This window comes from Strix aluco, chromosome 2 (assembly GCF_031877795.1).
Source record: "Strix aluco isolate bStrAlu1 chromosome 2, bStrAlu1.hap1, whole genome shotgun sequence".
NCBI classification, from domain to species: domain Eukaryota; kingdom Metazoa; phylum Chordata; class Aves; order Strigiformes; family Strigidae; genus Strix; species Strix aluco.
The window spans coordinates 14,024,798-14,037,265 of record NC_133932.1 but is presented as its reverse complement, the minus strand read 5'-3'; the positions used below and the strand labels follow the sequence as shown (position 1 = coordinate 14,037,265).

General features: G+C 52.3%; 1 protein-coding gene across 18 annotated transcripts in view; it reads right to left on the bottom strand.

The window, feature by feature from the left end:
* Positions 1-3,243, bottom strand: part of BBX (BBX high mobility group box domain containing) — a 149,284-nt gene extending 146,041 nt beyond the window's left edge. For 4 of the 18 annotated variants that reach the window (XM_074811583.1, XM_074811614.1, XM_074811624.1 and 1 more), the window contains exon 1: positions 2,594-2,613. The gene's annotated coding sequence lies outside the window, so the exon portion shown is untranslated. Of the gene's footprint in view, positions 1-1,344; positions 1,466-2,593; positions 2,614-3,191 lie in introns of those variants that run through there. The other 14 variants (XM_074811509.1, XM_074811519.1, XM_074811538.1 and 11 more) reach the window with 9 other exon arrangements.
* Positions 3,244-12,468: the final 9,225 nt, after the last annotated feature.

Here is a 12,468-nt window from a genome sequence, read left to right as displayed (position 1 = left end):
GTCTTTAAAGGGCATCAGGACTGGGCAAACAGAGCAAATCATCTCAGTGTGCATCAGCAGGGTGGGTTATTTTCCCTCTGTGTCTCTCGTACACAGGGATGCACGTTTATGCGCGCACACAGACACATGTACGTACACATAGGGATGCATCACGTAATTATTTACATGCACACCCAGAGAAACACGCACGCATTATCAAAATAAAAGGCAGAAAGTTGACCACCATCTGCAAGGAGGCATCCATAACAATAACCCCCGGGAACTTGCACAAGTGAGCGATCAATCCCCGCGCGTGGATAAGCCAAACAACGCCAAATTAACAACAAGAATAAGCCGCCAGACTGCAGGTACGAGATCCACCCGGGGAGGCAGGCAGGCAGGCAGAGGGACGGCCGGCCGGCTGCAAGGCTGTACCACAGTTTCAGGTAATGCCCGTTCCCCCTCGGGCCGAGCCCCACCGAGCCGCCCGGCGTCCTGCGCCCGCCCAGCCGGCCCCTCCGCCACCGCAGCCCGCGGGGAGAGCGGCGAGACCCCCGGCCGCCGCGGGGGGAGCGCCGCTTCCAGCCGCCGCCCGCCCCCGCCCGTGCAAAGTGTAGGGCCACCGGAATCCGGGCTCCGGGGTGGGGTGGAAAGAAAAGGTATTAAATATGGAGAAAGACCGCCGTGACCCAGGGTTTTCCCGTCTCCCCCCCGCGTCGCGGCCCACCCACCCCCCCCCGGTCACCATCAAGTTTGCATCTTAGTTACAAAATGTCGATCTTGGAGGCTGACAAGACACAGGGAGAGGGGGAGAGAAAGAGAGAGAGTGTGAGTGAGAGAGAGAGAGAGAGAGAGAGAGAGAAGAGAGAGTCCATCTTGCTTTGAGGGGGGAGGAGAGGAGCAATAATGCAGCGCATAAATCTCACCCTCCCGGGGGAAAAGTCTGCACAACACCTTTGGGGGCGGGCGGGCGGGCAGGGAAGGGGCGGCGGCGCGGGGAGGGGGCGCGGGGGGCTCCCCGGCCCTCCCAGCTGCCCTCCCCGGCGGGATCTGGCGAGGCAGGCTGGCAGCAAACACCTCCCTGCTGCTCCCCTCCTCCTCCCCGCGGGCCCGGGCGATGATCCCGCTGCTGCCGCCGCCGCTGCCACCGGGGAGGAGGAGGTGCCGCCGCCGCCGCCGCCGGGAGAGCCACATGGAGACTGGCACCCCGTCCCTGCCCCGGCGGCCGGGCCGGGCCCCTCCGCCACCCCGCCGGGCTGCGGGACTTGGACGTGTCACCAGCAGGACGGGCAATGGTTTCGGCGCCCCAGGCCCGAGTGACCACCGCCGGCCTGGCGGCGCCCCGGCCTCCCCGCGCACACTCACCTCCGGAAAAAAACTTTTAACCGCGGGCCTCCCCCGGAAAAAGTGGCGAATCCGCCCCGCACACGGTTACGGCCCCGCGGCCCCCCGGCTCGGCTGGCGGCGAGCGGGGGAGACCCGGGCACGGTCCTTCCCCGCCCCGGCGGGGAGGGAGGGAGGGAGGGAGGGAGAGAGGGAGGAGGCAGGCAGGCAGGCAGGCAGGGAGGGGGCGGGCAGCCGCCTGCCGGTGCCTCTCGCCCCGCCGCCGTACATGTCGCCTCGGCGGCTCTCGCATCGCTTCGTTTTACCTTCCTCATTCAGCGGCGGCGGGCTGCCACCGATATTTCTAACGCAAACCTGCTGCCGTGCGGCGCCCGGGATTAACGCGATCGCCTCCCTTCCCCTGCCTCCAACCCTTCCTTCCCCGTCCTCCTCCTCCTCCTCCTCGCGAACCTATACTGGATCGGCTCTCCTCACAGCCATGCAAGTTTCATACATTGCAAATAAACCCGAGAGGAGGAAGAGCGAAGCGGCTGGCGGCGGGGGGGGGGGGGGGGGGAGAGAGGAGGAGGAGGAGGAGGGCTGCTTTCTGTAATTTACCAGCGACCCGATCTCGCAGCAGCAAATAACAGCCGAGCACCCATCCGGCTCCGGGCGGCGGAGAGAGCCCCCCCCGAGGCGGCCGCCCCCTCCCCGGGGCGCCCCTCGCCAAGTTTTCTGTCATCGCGACCACCCAATGTCACAACTTACCTTCAGAAATAGGACTTCGCGCGGCCGAGGCCTGCCGCCGCCTCCCCCCCTCCCCGGCCCCCGCCCGCCTCCCTTTCTCCCTCTCCACCTTAAACTTATTGACACAACATAATCCCACATCCACGCGAAACTCCGGCAGGGCCGCTCGCCCCCGCCCCCCCGCTGCCCACCGGGGCCGCCGCCGCCCCGGGTGCATCGCCGATGACTACCGGAAAACGCACAGCCCAACTCTCCGGCCGAGCCCGGCCGCTGTTGTTGTCGGGGTCGGCGCTTGGTTTTTCCTCCCGCCCCCGCCCCCCCGCCCCGTGCGGCCGCCGGATCGGCTCCCTCGCCCCCCCCCGGGGTTCATATCCCCCCCCCCCCCCCCCCTTCTCCCGGCGGCGGCGCCGAGCCCCCCCCAGGCCGGCGGCAGCCGATACCGATCCGCGCACTCCCCCCCGCGCCTCGCCTCGCCGCCCCTCGGGATGAAGTTTCGTTTCTGCCCGCCGCGATTTCCCTGTCAAGTCCCCCCGGAGGCACACACCGAGCGGCGGCCGATGGCCATCCCTCCTCCTCCTCCTCCTCGCCCTCCTTCCCCTTCCTCCCTCCGCCGCGGCCGCCGCTGCTCTCGCCTCTCTCTCTCTGTGGCGGCGAGAGGTGCCTGGTTTCAAACGCAGCCTGGCACTGGCTGGCCTACCCCTGCCGCCTTCTTCTTCGGGTTTGTTGTTTGCTTTTTTTTTAAATGCACTGCGCTGTATCGCAATTCACCTCACCCCCCGCCCCCGCCCCGGTCGAGCACCCCCGGTCTCCGCTGCCCTCCCGGCCGGGCAGAGGGCTGGCGGCACCAACCCACCCGTCCTCCCCTGCCCAAACTTTCAAACGAAGGCAGGGCTGCCGAGACGGAGGAAAAGTGACTGCGAGCCGCCGCACCCGCCGCCGCCGCGCTGGGCAGGGGAAGCTCCGCGCCTCCCTCCCGGCCGACGACGCCCCGGGGAGGTGGGGAGGCCCGGGGCGGGGGGGGGTGTAGGTGGGGGGGGGGGTCTGCCCCGCCGTTGCGGCGCGGAGGGGAAAGTGTGGGGCGAGGGCAGCCCTGTGCCCGCCCGCCGCTGCCCGCTGAGGGGCGGCGGGCTGCGCGCACTCACCTCGGCGGGGCCGGCCGGCGGGCGGGCGGGCAGCGCGCGCCGCTGGGCCGGAGCGAGGCGCGGCGCGCGGCGGCGGAGCCCCTCCGCCTCGGCGCCCGCGGAACGCGGCTCCACACAGAGCCATGCAACCCGGGCAGCGCCACAACACTTCCCCGGGATATAAGGCGGCCCGCCATTGGCCGGCGCGCTGAGGGACGGGCTCGCCAGCCATTCAGCGGCGCCGTTACACCCGCGGCCCGCGAGGGAGCCGCCGGCGCACACACTCCCCGCACACACTCACACAAAGATCGCCGCGCCGCTCCGCGCAAGGCTTCGAGAGCCGCCGGTGGCGGCGGAGCGGGGCAGGTAGCGGGCGGCCACCGGCCGCTCGGCGCCCAGGGGAGCGCGGAGCCGTGCCGGCCGCGGCGCCGGCAGCCGCTGTCCATTGGCCGCCCGGGCAGGGCTGCGAGAGTAAACTACGCCTGCCCCGGGCAGCGCCGCGGGGTAACGGCGGCGGCGGGGTGCGGGCGGCGGGCACGGCCCGGCCCGGTCCGGCCCGGCTCGGCCCCGGCCGCCCCCCGCGCAGCCCCCCCGGTAACTTACTCTGCCGAGTTGGGCGGGCTTCATTCAGAGGCCAAGCCGCGGCGAGCGGAGAAGTTGAGGGCGGCAGCAGCGCATCCGCACAGCCCCTGCTCGCGGAGTAAACACGGGAAGCCGGCCCCGCCGCCCGGGGGGGAGCCGGGCCGGCGGGCCCAGGCCGGCGGTCGCCCCCTGACCTGGCGAGAGGCTTTCGGGCGGCGGGGATGCGGCGGAGCACCGGGTGGTGCCCGCTGCCTCGGTGATCCTCGCCCGAGCGTGGCGGAGAGGCCCTCAGCAGCACGGCGGCCTCGCACCCGCCTTCCGCGGAGACGGCGGGCGCTTGGCTGGCAGAACTAACGGAGGATAACGCCGGCGGCCGCCCCACGGCCCGTGTCCCGCCCGGTGCCCCACGTACGGTACCGGCCGCGTGGATGTGAAATTCATCAGAGAACTGGTGTGAGTCGCAGGCTGACACGGACAAAGCGACAGCGTGAGGCCAGCAGCTTTCGGGTGACTGCGTGGCGATTGTGCTGACGGGTGTCAGAAAAGCCCTGCGGAAATGTAGTCCAACTTTTTTGGAAGGGCTCCTTTCTCTGGCAGGAACCAAACAGGAGCGTGAAAGCGTACCGTGTACACTGGCCCACCGTATTAATGTTCGCTGGGGTTTGAGCGTACGCAACGTGAGCCTTTTATGTTCTTTAAGGAGAAAACGCATGGCATTCTTACCCTTAGGAAGCACTAATTTTTGTGCGGCACTGTCTCCAGGTGGGACTCTTGACTTCCAGTCAGCAATCGGCACGTTAAAAAAGAGATGTCAGAAATAAGAACATTGACAATAACAGCGGACACTGAAGTGCGCTTGTTTTTTCCAATAAAAGAGCAATGCTTGTTCTTCACGATGGCTTTACATACCCAACACTCCAAGGATGTTGCAGTGTTTATTCCATATGTTCTCTGTCCTGAGCTTTTTAACACGGCCGTATTCTGGATTTCAGCATCTTCCCATTGCTTGCCTACTCTTCTTTCATTCCCTCCCACCCCACCCCCATTTTTCTTTATGGCAGAATTATGTTAAATAACTCTGAAATAATATTTCTTAGTTCTGAATGAAATGGTGGGGTAAAGTACAAGCTGATTTTAGAAAGTTATATTGTATCCTTGTTTCTGAGAAGTCATTTTAAATTAGCCTGCGCATTTTTTTTGTTGAGATGTGAGAACAGTACTCTAAATGCCCCACCATCTTTCTTGTTGTAAGCAGGGGTGGGTTAGTCAGTGCCCAAATAATATAAAAATAACAGGATAAACATATTCTGTAATCAATGTGTTCTACCTCATTTTTTCACTTTCAGTGCTAAGAAAGCAGAGCTGACCATCCATCCGCTGGAAGTCAGGTGCCTGTCAGGTGTCACAGCTTGGGACACTGGCAAGTGAAGGCACACAGATTTCATTAGTCACATATGAAAAGGTTGGCCTAATTTTTAGGCAGAGCTTCCTCCTATCGTTTCTAGATCGTCAAGTGCTTTGCAGTTGTAGGTAAGCAGCATCTTTTCAGGACGCATAAGCAGTTGCCGGTAGCAGTAAGAGGCCTAAACCAGACAGTTAAAACCTACGTGGTATACTTTCTTACTTGTCAGTGCCTTGTTTCTTGGATTCTTTTACCCATATTAATAATAGTACACCACAGAGCCTCTTGTACCTCTTCATTGCTAAAATCCTGCCAAAGTAAGTAATTACTGAGCAATATAAGTGATATAGATGCTTGATAGTATACATGAAGTTCATTTTAAAGGATGCTTCATTTTGTTGTTAACAGGACTCTCTATTACACTTGATGCCTTTACTGGCCATTTCAGAAAAGAGGTCACGATAGGGACACCTTGCATGTAATGTAGTTGTTTACAGCTGTACGAAATGGATATACAGTGCTACTAAGTAGAGCAATTGCGTTTTGTGTCCACTTTGTACAGTTACAAATGGCTTCATGAGTTGCAAGGCAGCCACCCATTAGGCCTGTAGAAGTATTTTGTCACCCTTTAAGAGAAATGAGTAAGCTAAGGTATGGTCAGAAAATAAAATGCTTACGTTTCCCCGGCCTTTGATTTATTGTGTCCATAGTGAAAGAGAGGACAGTATTTTCTTGGGATATCAGTACAGGACCTTCTGCAAACAGAGGTCACAAGGGGGAGAGGGAGAGAATAGTAAATATTTCTGGGTTTCCATTTCTCTATATATGATTTTAATCTCTTTGCATGTCCACTTGGAGATATTTCTGGCTTTAGTCAGTCACTGTTATCAAGAGTTACAAGGTGCTAACCGGAGCCTGTGAGGAATTTTTCGAGCGACAGCGAGTGCTGAAATTTTTAAAATTGCTTGCTGATTATTAGTTGTTTTAAAACCCCGCACAAGTTGCATTTCCAGGTTTTTCTGCAGAAGCTTGTATCATCAGATGGCCCTTTTCCATCACTTCTGTGTGACTGGTATTAGTTTTTAAAAGAATGATGCCCCGACCCTACCTTGTGGACTGTTCACGTGTACTCCTGTGTACAGCCGGCGCTCTGCTGGAGTCGACGCAGCTCAGCACAGATAAAGCAGTTTGCTCAGATGCATGCGTAGCAGGATTTGGGGCTTCGAAGTTGCACGTTTGTGGCATTTGTTTGAGTTCATCTGGGTTTGCCTGTTTTGCGCTCAACTGACGGTGGAGTATGTCCCTCCCAGCCACGTGTCCCCTCTGAATTAATCCACGGCACAACATAAAAGGCATAAGTAGCCATGTGTCTATGCTCTGTCAAAAGGGAAAAAAATATTTCCCTTTGCATTGTTGTTATTTAATAGTAACAGGAAGAATAATAGCGTTGATCTAAATAATAGTAATCGGGATTTGTTCTGTCCCCTTCCTTTGGGGCCTGCCGTGGAGCTCACTAACGTGGGAGGGGGAGCTGAGTTTGGTCCTCGATTGCCATTTTCTCTCCTGCTCCTGCCCGGGGCGGAAGCTACCTGCTGCCTGGGGAACCGAGCTGACCACTGGTAGCTCTTCCGGGCTGAGATAGACGCGCACTTCCATGGCCTTTTTAAATGTATTCAGATCATAAAAAGGAAGCTTGGAGTAGCCAGCTGCAGCCCGAGCCTGCAGGCCCTGGGTCCCTTTGAGCTGCTACCATGGCTGACTACAAGTGACGGTTGTCATGTGAGCAGGGAGGGAAGGCCATAAGGCAACTCTGGGAGCATATGCTTTATCTGCGTTAAGCTTTGCACACAGCCTGGGGAGAAGCATGGGGAAGAAAGGGTGAGGCAGATGCGGCCTTATGGAGCTTGTCCCACCTCTGTTGCTTTTTTCCTGTGGCTTGTGCCCACCCACAGTCCATGGAATAGCATGGCATCCTCCAGGTTAAAAAACACTGGAGCAGGACAATGCATTAGTGGGCCTATTTTCCTCCCCAATGCACTTGTATAACATGGTAACATTAATAGCAATTTATGTGCAGGCACTGAAGGGAGGAGGCATTTTTTCTGAACTAAAGCTGCAGACTATCCACTTCGGAGTAGGAACAGAGCCACAGGATCAGTGCAGGGCAGCCATTCTTCAAGAACCACACTTTTCGGAAGTTATTGTTCCCACCTCAGCCCCTTTTAGGAACACTTTCAGTTTCTTGAGAACTCAACTGAAGTTTGTAGAAGTCAAAGAAAGCACCAACTTGTTCTGGTGGTTTCTCTGTAGGAGGGCACAGTTAAACTCTGTATTTCTTTGCTCCTATTCCTTACTCTTACTATTTCACAACATTAAAATAATCAGGATATTTTCTTCTTTGTAATTCTGAGATGCTGCTTTTGAACATTCTCTTTTTATACCTGTTCATCTAATTCCCACTGTCTCTATTAGCTCTTTTTCTTATTTTTTTATGCCTCTTTTTACTAGCGGAGCATTAACAACTGCAACCCTCTAACAGAACCAGCCACTAAGAGCATGAGATCCTACAAGCAACCTCTGGCCTAAGCTGCTAGCAGTTTCATTTGACAAGTGAGACAAGGGAGTAGGAAGGGGAACAGACAGATAAAATGACTTGCCAGGAGTCTCACAGTATGGAAGCAGCAAAGTCAGGAATCAAATCTGGGCTTCTAACTTGCAGTGCATTGCTCTGTACATTTCTTTCTCTGCTGCTCTGAGATTTCTCTTTCATAGTGCCTCCCTTTTTCAGAGAAATATTACAACACCTTGAGGAGCTGTTTACCATTTTTTCCTGTTTCAGAAGAATCAAGTAATAGGTTAGCCAGAGCATCCAGATCCATTTCAGTCTATCGCCTCTGTAAAAATTGCCTCTGATTCTGCAAGACTTTTAGGTATATGTTAAAATAATATATAGCTACTTAACATACTAGTGTTGTATGTGAAATATACAGTGTCTGCAATGATAGCAATTGTCTGCTAAGCTTTAAACTCAGCAGATTTTCCTTGTCCTTATACAAGTATACTGCATTACAAAAAATAGGTAAATCATGTCCATCCTGCTCACCTGAGGTTATGGAGCCCACTGAGTTAGCCTAGCACAAACAAATGAGTTTCCATAGTCAGCGATGCACAGGAGAGCAGTGGGTCTATCATTCACATCCAGGGATTCCTTCAGACTTACTGACAAAGTCCCCGTTAAAAGCTGAGCCAAGGATAGCAGCTTTCCCTCAACCCCACACTTTTGATTTTTACAGTTACTGCTTTAACTCTTATGTAAACTGCAATAATATTTAACTGCTTTAAGCATAAAATGTAATTGGAACTCATTTTTCAGTCTTAGATTGTTTGCCCCTTATTACATTTTAGTGCTATCAAGTAACTCTCTCCCTCCTCCACCCAAGGGTCTCTTCTTCCTATCTCTGTTTCTGGTATTATTCAAACATTTATTTGTTTATTTGCTTGTTCTCCCTTTTCTGTAAATGTTCATGGTGCTTTAAAGAAACTACAGCGCTGTTCTAGTGTCCTCCTCCAACCTCCAATATACTACCAGAGACTTCAGAGCTGCCTCACAAATATGTATTTACTTCTGTCTAAAAGAACAAGGACAATCAAGGAGCAAAAAGTTTGTAGCCTGCTAACTCCACTGCTTAACAGAAGAGGATGTCATTGAGTCTGTGCTTGTGTCCTTGCAGTGACTCAAGTGAAGGAGCAGCACCCATTAGGTCCAAGCATCAATTCTTAAGCTTGGTGAGCTTCCCAGATCCACGTCTCATTGCCCCACTGCCATGCCTGTAGTTATGTCCATTTTGAGACCACAGCACACTTCTTTGGCTGCACAACCCTGCTACCATTTGTAAAGTAAATGAAGCAAGTGACCATTTGACCCTAAATAATAAGAACGTACATTAGTCACTGAACTGCTCAAAGACGTGGTATTTGACTCTTAACTTGTTATATCTAAGGAAACACAGAGCACTCCAGGTTTAATATTAGTGATCTTGTTCATCTCTGGAAGGGAGAGGCTTCAAAGAGGCAGAGATCAGAATTTTATTCCTCCAGCTGATAATCATGTGGGGACACAGTGAAGGAGTCCTGGCTCAGCTCCTGGCAAAGAGGGAAGAAGCATCCAATCCAGTGGAACCCAGAGACAGGGGACTGCATCTAGCCTTCCCTTTTTGAGGAATTGCTTTTGGAATTAAAAATATCAGCTTGGAGATATGATGTAGGGTGGGGAACAAAACTGGATGGCTCTTGAGGCATTCCAGAAAAAGAAAAAAAAAGGAAGAAGAAAACAACTGATGTCTTGGACTAGTGCAACCCACTATAAATATTCTTGCAGGAGCAAGGCTGTGCACTGCTTCAGTGCATGCAGGTGAGAGGCCTGACGAGAGGAAATTAAATCAGAACATTTCATTGTTTCTGTCCCACTGGGTCAAAATGGAGGAGAAGGTGAAACTTAAGAAGGGCAGTTTCTCCCGCTGCTCCCTGCCCCAACGTGAGAATCAGTGGCGGGCCAGCCTGTAAGAACTACCCCTTTTAAAAATACACAATGTGCCTTCCTGCATGCCCTCGTAATGCGGTTTTTCCCTGAAGTCGGCAGGTTCTCATGGCTTTCCTCAGTGCTGTAGCAAGGAAGATAAATACTCTATAAAGCAGGCAAATTCCACACCGGAGTCTGTCCGCCAGCCTTGGTTCATTTAGCCCTCACACACCCACAGTGGGTGTGCGTTTCCCTTATTCTGACTGTCCACAGTTCTAGCTGAAGCATTTGTTTGTGTTGAGATCTCTGCGTCACTAAAAGTTACAGCCTTCCCTGGTTGTAATGATGTCTCTCCTTGTAATTTTGTAAAAGGTGGAGCTGATCCCTATTTTAAGTCTTAACTTCATCAGCAAGAAATCACATTGATAGTACTGGGTGATTTTTTTCAAATGATGACTTTTATCAATTGCTGGTTTGGGGAATTTATTTATGTATGTGGAGGGAAGGGGATGTGTAAGTACCTGTATTTGCATGCAAAAGTTTAAATTTCCAAATGCTTTCTAAATTAAACATTTTCATGTTTCAATTAAAAAAAAAATCCTTAAAAATGCTCAAACCTGAAACATAACATTTTTAGTGCACTTTCATGGCCTTCAATGTCAATTTATTTCAACGTAAGTTTTTGAAAAATAATCAATCCAGGTTAACACAAGTGATGTGTTGTCCCTTTTTTTTTTTTTTTTTAACTTCCAGCAATTTGAAAAACCGGTGGTTTGCATAGCCCTGTCTGCATTTCTTTCAAATGGAAGTTGTGGAAGGCATGCAGAGATCTACAGTGAGATTTACGGTCTGTGATGAACTGGGTGTTCATAAAGAAACCTTAAATCTGTGACTCTGTTGAAGTCCTACTGAGAAGAACTCAAGTTGTGCATGCTCAGCCGTGCTCAGATTAAGTTAATAATTATTTCCCCTTCATTCTTAAATTTCCAGGCTGACTTGTTGCTTCCACTCCACTTTTCCTGCACATACAAAAACCTTATTTTGAAAAGTACTAGAGAGCCTTACGTCCAAACCTAGATCCCAGTCAAAGGGAGGTTTATATACTCATCTACTGACTTTGAGGGAACTGCTCATGCATGTAAGTTTAAGCCTGTGCATGGTCTTGGTTCTTCCAAGAAGACCTGCCTAGAAACAAGTGACTATGGCTTCAAAGGGCTGTCACTTCTCCGTCTTCCTCGTGAAGCTGGAGCTCTGTGTTGAGATGCATTTCTTGCTCCAAAACTTTACAGTCAGTGAGTGAAATCCTGACAGCATGAAAAGCAGTGACACAGCTCCTGTTGACTGCAGTGGGATATTCTCCTACTAGCATCAGTTTGTAAGTACTTGTCAGGATCTCTTATTTTGCAATACAGATGGCAACAGCTAGACTGAAAACTGAGTCTTTTTCTCAGTCAGCCAGTGCTGCATCCCAAATTTTTGTTACTGGAAAGAATTGAGAATTGGTGTAACCACATTTGTTTGTATAGCTTTTAAGTTTATGATTATTTTTAATCGTTTATTTTCATTGTGCTTCTGAGTGGGCATGTGAAGTACCGAAAGCCAAACAAAAATTGCCCCTCACTGGCACATCTGCATCAAAGCCAGTCTCCGCCTACTTCAGTAACAAGAAAATACTCCTGGTATTCATACTTTTGGGGTACAAAGCCATTTTTGTTTGAAGATGACATATTGTATATGATGTTTGTTAACGGGGACGGAGCTAATGTTTCCTTTGGGACAACGCCATCACATCAGTGCTGATTGAAGACTCATTACAAGGTGCGGTAATGGCACTGGCCGCCAAGCAGGGAGGCGCGTGGAGGTTCACCCACCAGCACATCAGCTCTAGAGCAGGGAAAGCCACTGCACTCACTCAACACCTCTCCTCTGCCTGCTGCTGCAGCAGGGGCCCATTGGATTAAATATGGGTTGTAAAAGCAGATGAGGAAGCAGACAAATTAACCTGGACCCTCACCCTCCACGTGTATGAAGACAGCAGAATGTGGCCCTAAGGATTCTGGGGGAAATCTGGCAGAATCCCTGGTGGAAAAAGGGATAGGTTAAGTATCTCAAGCAGCTGAAGTGACAGGTAGCGGTAATATCTCTGCATGCTAACAGTAACAACAGTGTGCACGTGTATGTACTGGGCTTTCTACAGAAAATCACTGACACAAAGGGCTTCTAACAACCTTGCAGAGGGATTCGGCATTAGCTTTAGCGGGCTGTGAGGGAACCTAAAGGTCTCAACAAGCCGTTGCAGGCTTGAATCACTGAAAAGATAGAAGAGGAATGTGCGGCTTTACCTCAGCTGCCTTCTGGTTCAGTAGCAACTAAGGTTCAGGACCAGAGTCCAGTCCTGTATCCATTCTTTTGCCCATGATGCTTACATGTAGGTTACTGTACTGCCTCCGAACTGTAGGTGTTGTATGTTCACCTCATTTCCAAACGGTAGGAAAGTAGGTGTTATTATGTCTGTTTTACAGGTAGAAAACTGAGGCATAAAGAGGAACAATGGCTCTTTCCAAGCTACAGTGGAAAATGGTGGCCAAACAAGAGATTAAACTGAGTTTTCTCCAGCCTGAAGTTATAGACATCCACCCAGAACCATCTCTATGCCTATGGGCACCCTGTGAACTGGCTCAGGGATCCCCCAAAGCCAGTCATCACAACTGGATTTTTAATGTTCACACGGCTTTCCATTTTCTGGCCTGTTCTCACTGTTGTCATACACCTGAGTCTGTGCTCAGACTGGCATT